A 6,428-nucleotide genomic window follows, 5' to 3' on the forward strand; every position below is an offset into this window, starting at 1 on the left:
CAGATAACAAATGAAAAGCACTCTTTGGCCATAAGCCACTGGTCTCAATTTGTTAAAGTCTGCACTGTGACCACAACTGGTTCACAGCAAAACTCTGAATGGCAAACTCAGTGGACAAGAAAGGTCAGAATCATCGGTGATACACACACACAGGTCAATGTTCAGAGTAATCTATTTATTATACACCTTTTTTCCTGATTCTGCCCCTCTTCTTGTGCAGCAAACACATACATACAACAGATTTAACTCCCTATTAGATTTGGATGCTAACTTTCACAAGAGCAACTTTAGTGCAACTGGGATCATTAATTGATCATTAATTAACAGATTGCTGGTCATGATTAGATGTAAAATTATTGTAAGAGTTTACACACTAATTCATTGTAAGCTACACAATTTACACACATTCAGGCTGTAAAAGGCTATTTAGTCACCATAATTTCTTCTAAATCAAAGACTCGAGCAGTAGGTCATTGGACAAAAGTACCATGTCTGCCTAAAGGAACTGGACAGGAAAAGACTGTCTAAAGCCCTTCTGAACATCCTCACCTATCAGCTCAAAGATGTATCAGGGGATCAAGCTGGAAGAACCCTGTTTAGTCACATTTGTTGGATGTGAATACACAGATCAACTTCAATACTCTATGTGACAACTGTAAAGCTCAATCAGTCTGACCTTGGTAATTCCTGAGAACTTGAAATTCTTGCTGACTAGCAATTTCTAGTCTTAGACCAGTTATCCCATCAGAACAGCGCGGCTTTCTCCTCAGGTTTCCAGCTGTGCCCTTCCCACTGTGACTCCAGCATAAGGCTGCAGCTCACCCTAGCACAGACCAGCTGCCTGCAGCCCTGGGGTTAGCAGGAACAGGAACAGGGCTAGAAGGCACCACGCAGGCACCTGCCTTGATACAAGTGGGACATCAGAAAGCCATCAAATAATTTCAATCCTGAACTTATGAGAATAGAAGACTCTCTAGGGTTCTGGGTTTTTTTTCCTGTTTATAATACAAACAACACACTCATTTTCAATTTTATGTTAGAGAATTCTGCTGCAGTTAGTCACAAACTAGACAGGGAAGATGGGAGACATTCTTTAGACACAAAAAGTAAAGCAGCAGAAGACAGATGTTTTACTTTAAAAGCACCTACACAAGTACAACCTTTAAATATAATCCACCTTATGTTGTAAGAATTTAAAGAGCAGCGATGTAATTTCTACTGTCATCTGTCCAAACTCACCTTCAGACTGACAAATTGCTGCTGACTCCATCTCCTCCTTGGCAATTTTCTAATCCAAGGATGCAGGGTCAGAATTAGCCATAAGCATACAGAGTGTGCACAATCTCATCATCTAGGATGCATGCATGCCCCAATACCAGACTTGGGAGACAATGAGAGGGGAAAAATAAAAGAGAAAAACAGATTGGCCAGATTTTATTGTGAAAATAATTTGGTTTTAAAAAGCCTTGTCCAGAGTGTAACACCACAGCACTATGACAGCATCACCAGACAGACCTTGGTAGGCTGCTTTGTATCGGCTCTTCCCTCTCTCCTGCACCACTTGAAGCATTCTAAGAAGCTACTACATTCTTGGCTCTCACTGTTGTCCTGTACAGGCAGTCAGACAGACATTTCATCACTGCATAAGAGCAAGACAACTTGAGGATGGCGACATTGGAAGAAAAAACCCAAAACCACAAACAAAAATATACCCAAATACTCCCCTCTCATGCTTCACTACTAATTTTAAAATGGGAGGTTTGGGGAAACTTTGGCAGGAGGCAGAGATTAAAAAAATAAGCCACTGTGTGGGAACACAACCTTTGAAGTTTACCAAGAATACCATAGAGCTAGATCGATTCCACCTGAGAGAACTAATACAAATTAACTCAATGAAGCCAAAATCAGATAATGGAGCATCTTTCATACAAGGAAAGGCTGCAGGACCTGGGGCTGTTTAGTCTGCAGGAGACTGAGGGGGGATCTCATTAACATTTATAAATATCTAAAGGGTGGGTGTCAGGAGATTGGGACATCCCTCTTTTCTATAGTAGATAGCAACAGGACAAGGGGTGATGGGATGAAGCTGGAACACAAAAAGTTCCACTTAAACATAAGAAAAAACTCTTTCAGTGTTTCAGTGAGGGAGCCCTGGCACAGGCTGCCCAGGGAGGGTGTGGAGGCTCCTTCCATGGAGGTCTTCAAGACCCGCTTGGACATGTTCCTGTGTGACCTGATCTAGGTGACCCTGCTTCTGCAGGGGGGTTGGACTGGATGATCTCTAAAGGTCCCTTCCAACCCCCACCATTCTATGATTCTATGAAATTACTTATGTTTTTAATTGAGTAGGGGAGGTTTCTTAAACATCAGGCTCAAGTCTTGCAAAGGACTCACAGTAAAGCAAAGGTAAGTGAAGGAACCAAAAGTGTTATGGCCATTTTTTAGTCTTTTATTTATTTATTTTTAAAGATGGTCCCTTGTGGTTGCAAACTCCTAAGAATTGAATTCTAGTGAGATTTAAACCTAGGAAGAACCCTCCATACCCATTAACACCTGCATGAAGAGGATATTGGTCTTGCAGCTGTATGACCTTCATTTTCTCAGAAAAAGAGGTGCATAACTGTCAAAACAGCCATGTACTAATAAAAAGATTTTGTCAGAATGCGTTTTTCCAAAGGCAAAAATGACACAGAAGTTCTCAGAGTAAAGGTGGAACTGAAATACTTGCAGTTTTCATGAAGAATTTCAGAATGTACAGTCCAAAGCTTCCTGTTTATTAAAACTTAAGTCAGAAATGTTAAGAAATGGATTAACAGGTCTGAGTAAGAGGTTAAAACATGCAAAAATAAAGTGATTACAGCCTCTCCCTAAAGCAGTCATTAGGTTCAGGATCAGCTGGCAACTCTGCTGTAGATTTTTATCTAGAAAAACAGGTAAAATTTTATGAAACCACAGTGTCAAAGTGGTTCAAGTAGCTGTTTACTAAAAAAAAATACACCAGACAACAGCTATACAAAGGTAATGTCTCTTCTTCCTGCAGTAGTTAATACAAAGAACATTCATTTCCTACACATTAGGGATATATGACCAGCAGAAGTGAATTTGAAAATGAAGAATGCTTCGTCCTCTGTCAACACCTTATCCATGAAAAGCTATCAGACATACACTGACCTGACACTGTGACCTTCAAAGTATATTTCAATTTCAATTCTATTTTTAAATTAATTGCTGGGAAAAGGCATGAGTCACAGCCCTGCTTGGATCCCCCTCTACTGGACACTCACCAAGTGCTATGTTTATTCTAAAGTTTCCGAAGTGGGAACAGGCTCTAGCGTTACCTCTTCAGCCAATTTAAAGTGCATAGACCTTACAGTTCAGTTCCATAAGCCACCCAGGAATACAGGCCTCAACGCCCATCTTTACCCTACCAATTTGGCAAAGATAGTTGTTGCAAATATCAGGAAGCTACAGGGTACTATAAAGATCAGCTTTCTAATGGAAAGGGATCATGCTTGTTCATCTGTATGCTACCTAGAGGCACCTTGTTTCTGATAAGGTTGCAGCTGTTACTCTCCATCTGCTAGTCAAATTCACTGATACTGAAGGTCAAATCTCAAGAGAAACTCCACTGAAGCCCAGGGGAGAAATTCTCTGTGGTTGAAACCATGTGAGGTGTATCCAATATAGGGAGTATGTGCAGGGCCATACAGCCAGGCAGCTGGGGGAACTCACTACTCAAATACCTGGAAAAAGGAGAAATGGGCAAGCAGTAAAGAACACATAAGTGTTGATGGAGGAAGCCAGTACCCTTTGTAGTTACAGCTTTATGCACTCCTCAGATCTGAAGTTCCAGAGCAGCCAGTCATCATACTGCCAGCCAAATGGGCTGCTCACAACAGTAGGCAAGTTAGTAAAAGGGACACAATACTGAGGTTAAAGACTGTAAAAAGAAATGGAAAACAGAATCTATAGTTATGCATCCAGTCAAGTTTTGATTTCTCATTCTTCCTGTATCATCTAGCTTATTCCCATTGTCATGCTGAAGCATGAGATGGTTACACACTTCCCTGGCAGTGTTGATTTCAGAGTCAGCTAGACCCATGCTGCCGACTCACCTTCAGAAAACCCTAGTAGTTTGATTGGAACCAGGCTCTTCATTACAAAGAAGCCTTTTAAGATATCAAGAAATAAATCATCTGCTTGGCTGTCCAATGAAAGCACTGTCACACAGGAAAAAGGGGATGGAGCACGAAACAATAACCGTGGCAGAGCAGCCAAAGGAGGAAAGAGGAAACTCTGAAGAATAGAATGAAAGACTTGCAAATGAAGACGAGAAACAATAAAACAATAAAGCAACACAGAAATGGAGCAGAAAGGTATAAACAGGAAAGTTACAAATGGACTGCAAAGCTGATGAGACTTTTTTCCATGAAGGAACACACACACCTCATTACAACAAGGAGTTGGTAACATACTCCCATGTACTAACTTCCCATGCAACAATCACCAGCTATTTCAGTGAATTACAGCTCTATGACCGTAAGAATTATTTCCACATACTGTTGGGGAACTTCAAAAGCAACTAACAAGTCTGAAACCAATCTCTCTTCTCTTAAAAGATTTACATAGCAAAACTGCATAAAGTATTTTACATTAACAATAGAGAGGAGTTCAGACCATAAGCTGCTCTGGGCTATGATTCATTCATGGCTCTCTGCCAAAAACATAAATACATTCAAGACCAATGGCCTCAAGGGGAAAGGTAGGCCACTTTTTAAAAAGCACAGAGATAAATGATTTACAGAACAGAATACAGTTTAAGATTTCAGCCTATATGGATGGTGAGGAACATCTTACATCTCACAAAGATTTACAGCACAGCCTCGAACGCTGGCAACGTATCAACAGATGGAGTAAACTAGGAACTATTAAACTGAGATTTGCAAAACTCTCTCCAAAGAGCAAGAAATGACCCATTATATTGCTGTACACAAAGAAAGTTCATAAAGCCAAATCAAGATATGCAATGGGTATTTGAGCCATGTAAGACAAACATGGCCAGTTCAGATTACAGGCAAAGGCTGCAATAAAGTAACACCTGTAAAGGGAGAGCCCAGGCCACTGGCAGCATGACAAACAGTTTAAAGGTTGGGAGGGTTTGACGCCATACAGCATCTGCTGCACATAAAAATGCTTAATTAGCTGCTAAATGGCAAGCAGTACAGTCCTCTTTTTTCTATGAGAAAGCTGTTTCTTGAATAGATGCCCTTGCTTAGCTAGCAAGGTTCACAATGAAGATAGCTGTTTCACCACAAGAGCTGAGGCCCAACTCATTCTTGCCCATCAGACTGACTTGGAAATAACTTCCAATGCTCTGAATCACCGTTTCAGTACCAAGCACCTTTTGAAACATCAAAACTACTTTACAATGTGTCTTACTTTAATATTCAGAACATTAACTGTATTGCTGATGGCTTTTAAAAGAAAGCTGCTCTTTTAAATGCTTTCCTAGAGTTACAATTGCATTTCATCATTTAAGATTCCACTACTGCAGTAAGAAGTGCAGAGAAGGAGAAACACTGAACCTCTTAGGATGGGAGATATCCTGATAGGAGTCTATTGAAAGCTGTGGTACACACATCTCTAAGGTACCCTCTCTCCATGAAAGGCAAAACACTCCAAGATAACAAACAGAACCCATAAGCCTGAACCAGCTTCTCAAATCCAGCCTCCATCTATAGCACAGCCACATCCCAGGAGGGCTTCAGCAGTGGCCAACAATACTGAGACTGATTGTGGGGTTTTTTTACTGCTGTAGACTCAAGCCCAAGCTACGTGTTGCCATTGGTCTCAAAAAGGAATTACATACCTATGCAACAATGGTAGTAACGTATAGAGTGTAAGCCAGGCATGTGATTAAATGCTCTGCTAGTAAGAATTGTCAGCCACACGTTGGGCAATCTTATGACAAATGATCTCTCTCAACCAGTGCTTGAAGCAGCTGTCGTCCATGAGCCAGTGGTTTCACATCCTGTGGTGCTGCTATTTAACCAGGTTAAATGCCCCATCCTCACCTTTTCATAAGAAAGAAAAAAGCACAGGTTGGTCAGGATGGTTTTGTTCAATGCTATTTGCCAGTATGGCTCACGAGGTAACATTTCACTGAACTGCACTATTACAGGAGGAAGGAATGAGCTCCTTAAAAAATAAGTGTCACTACCTACTTTTTTCCCCCTCCCCCAACTTGGCCATGTTGCTTATTCTGTGGATAAGTTTTTCCTCTGTCTACTTTCAGCTCCTACACTTCTCTACTGCCTCCAGGAAAGCCTGCATCCTTGAGGGGATCATGGCAGTTATAAAAATGCAATAGTTACACTTTCATTTCCAGACATAAAGAGGAGATAAATGAGGCAAAATTTGGAATGACA

Source organism: Colius striatus, chromosome 15 (genome assembly GCF_028858725.1).
Source record: "Colius striatus isolate bColStr4 chromosome 15, bColStr4.1.hap1, whole genome shotgun sequence".
Classification (NCBI taxonomy): Eukaryota; Metazoa; Chordata; class Aves; order Coliiformes; family Coliidae; genus Colius; species Colius striatus.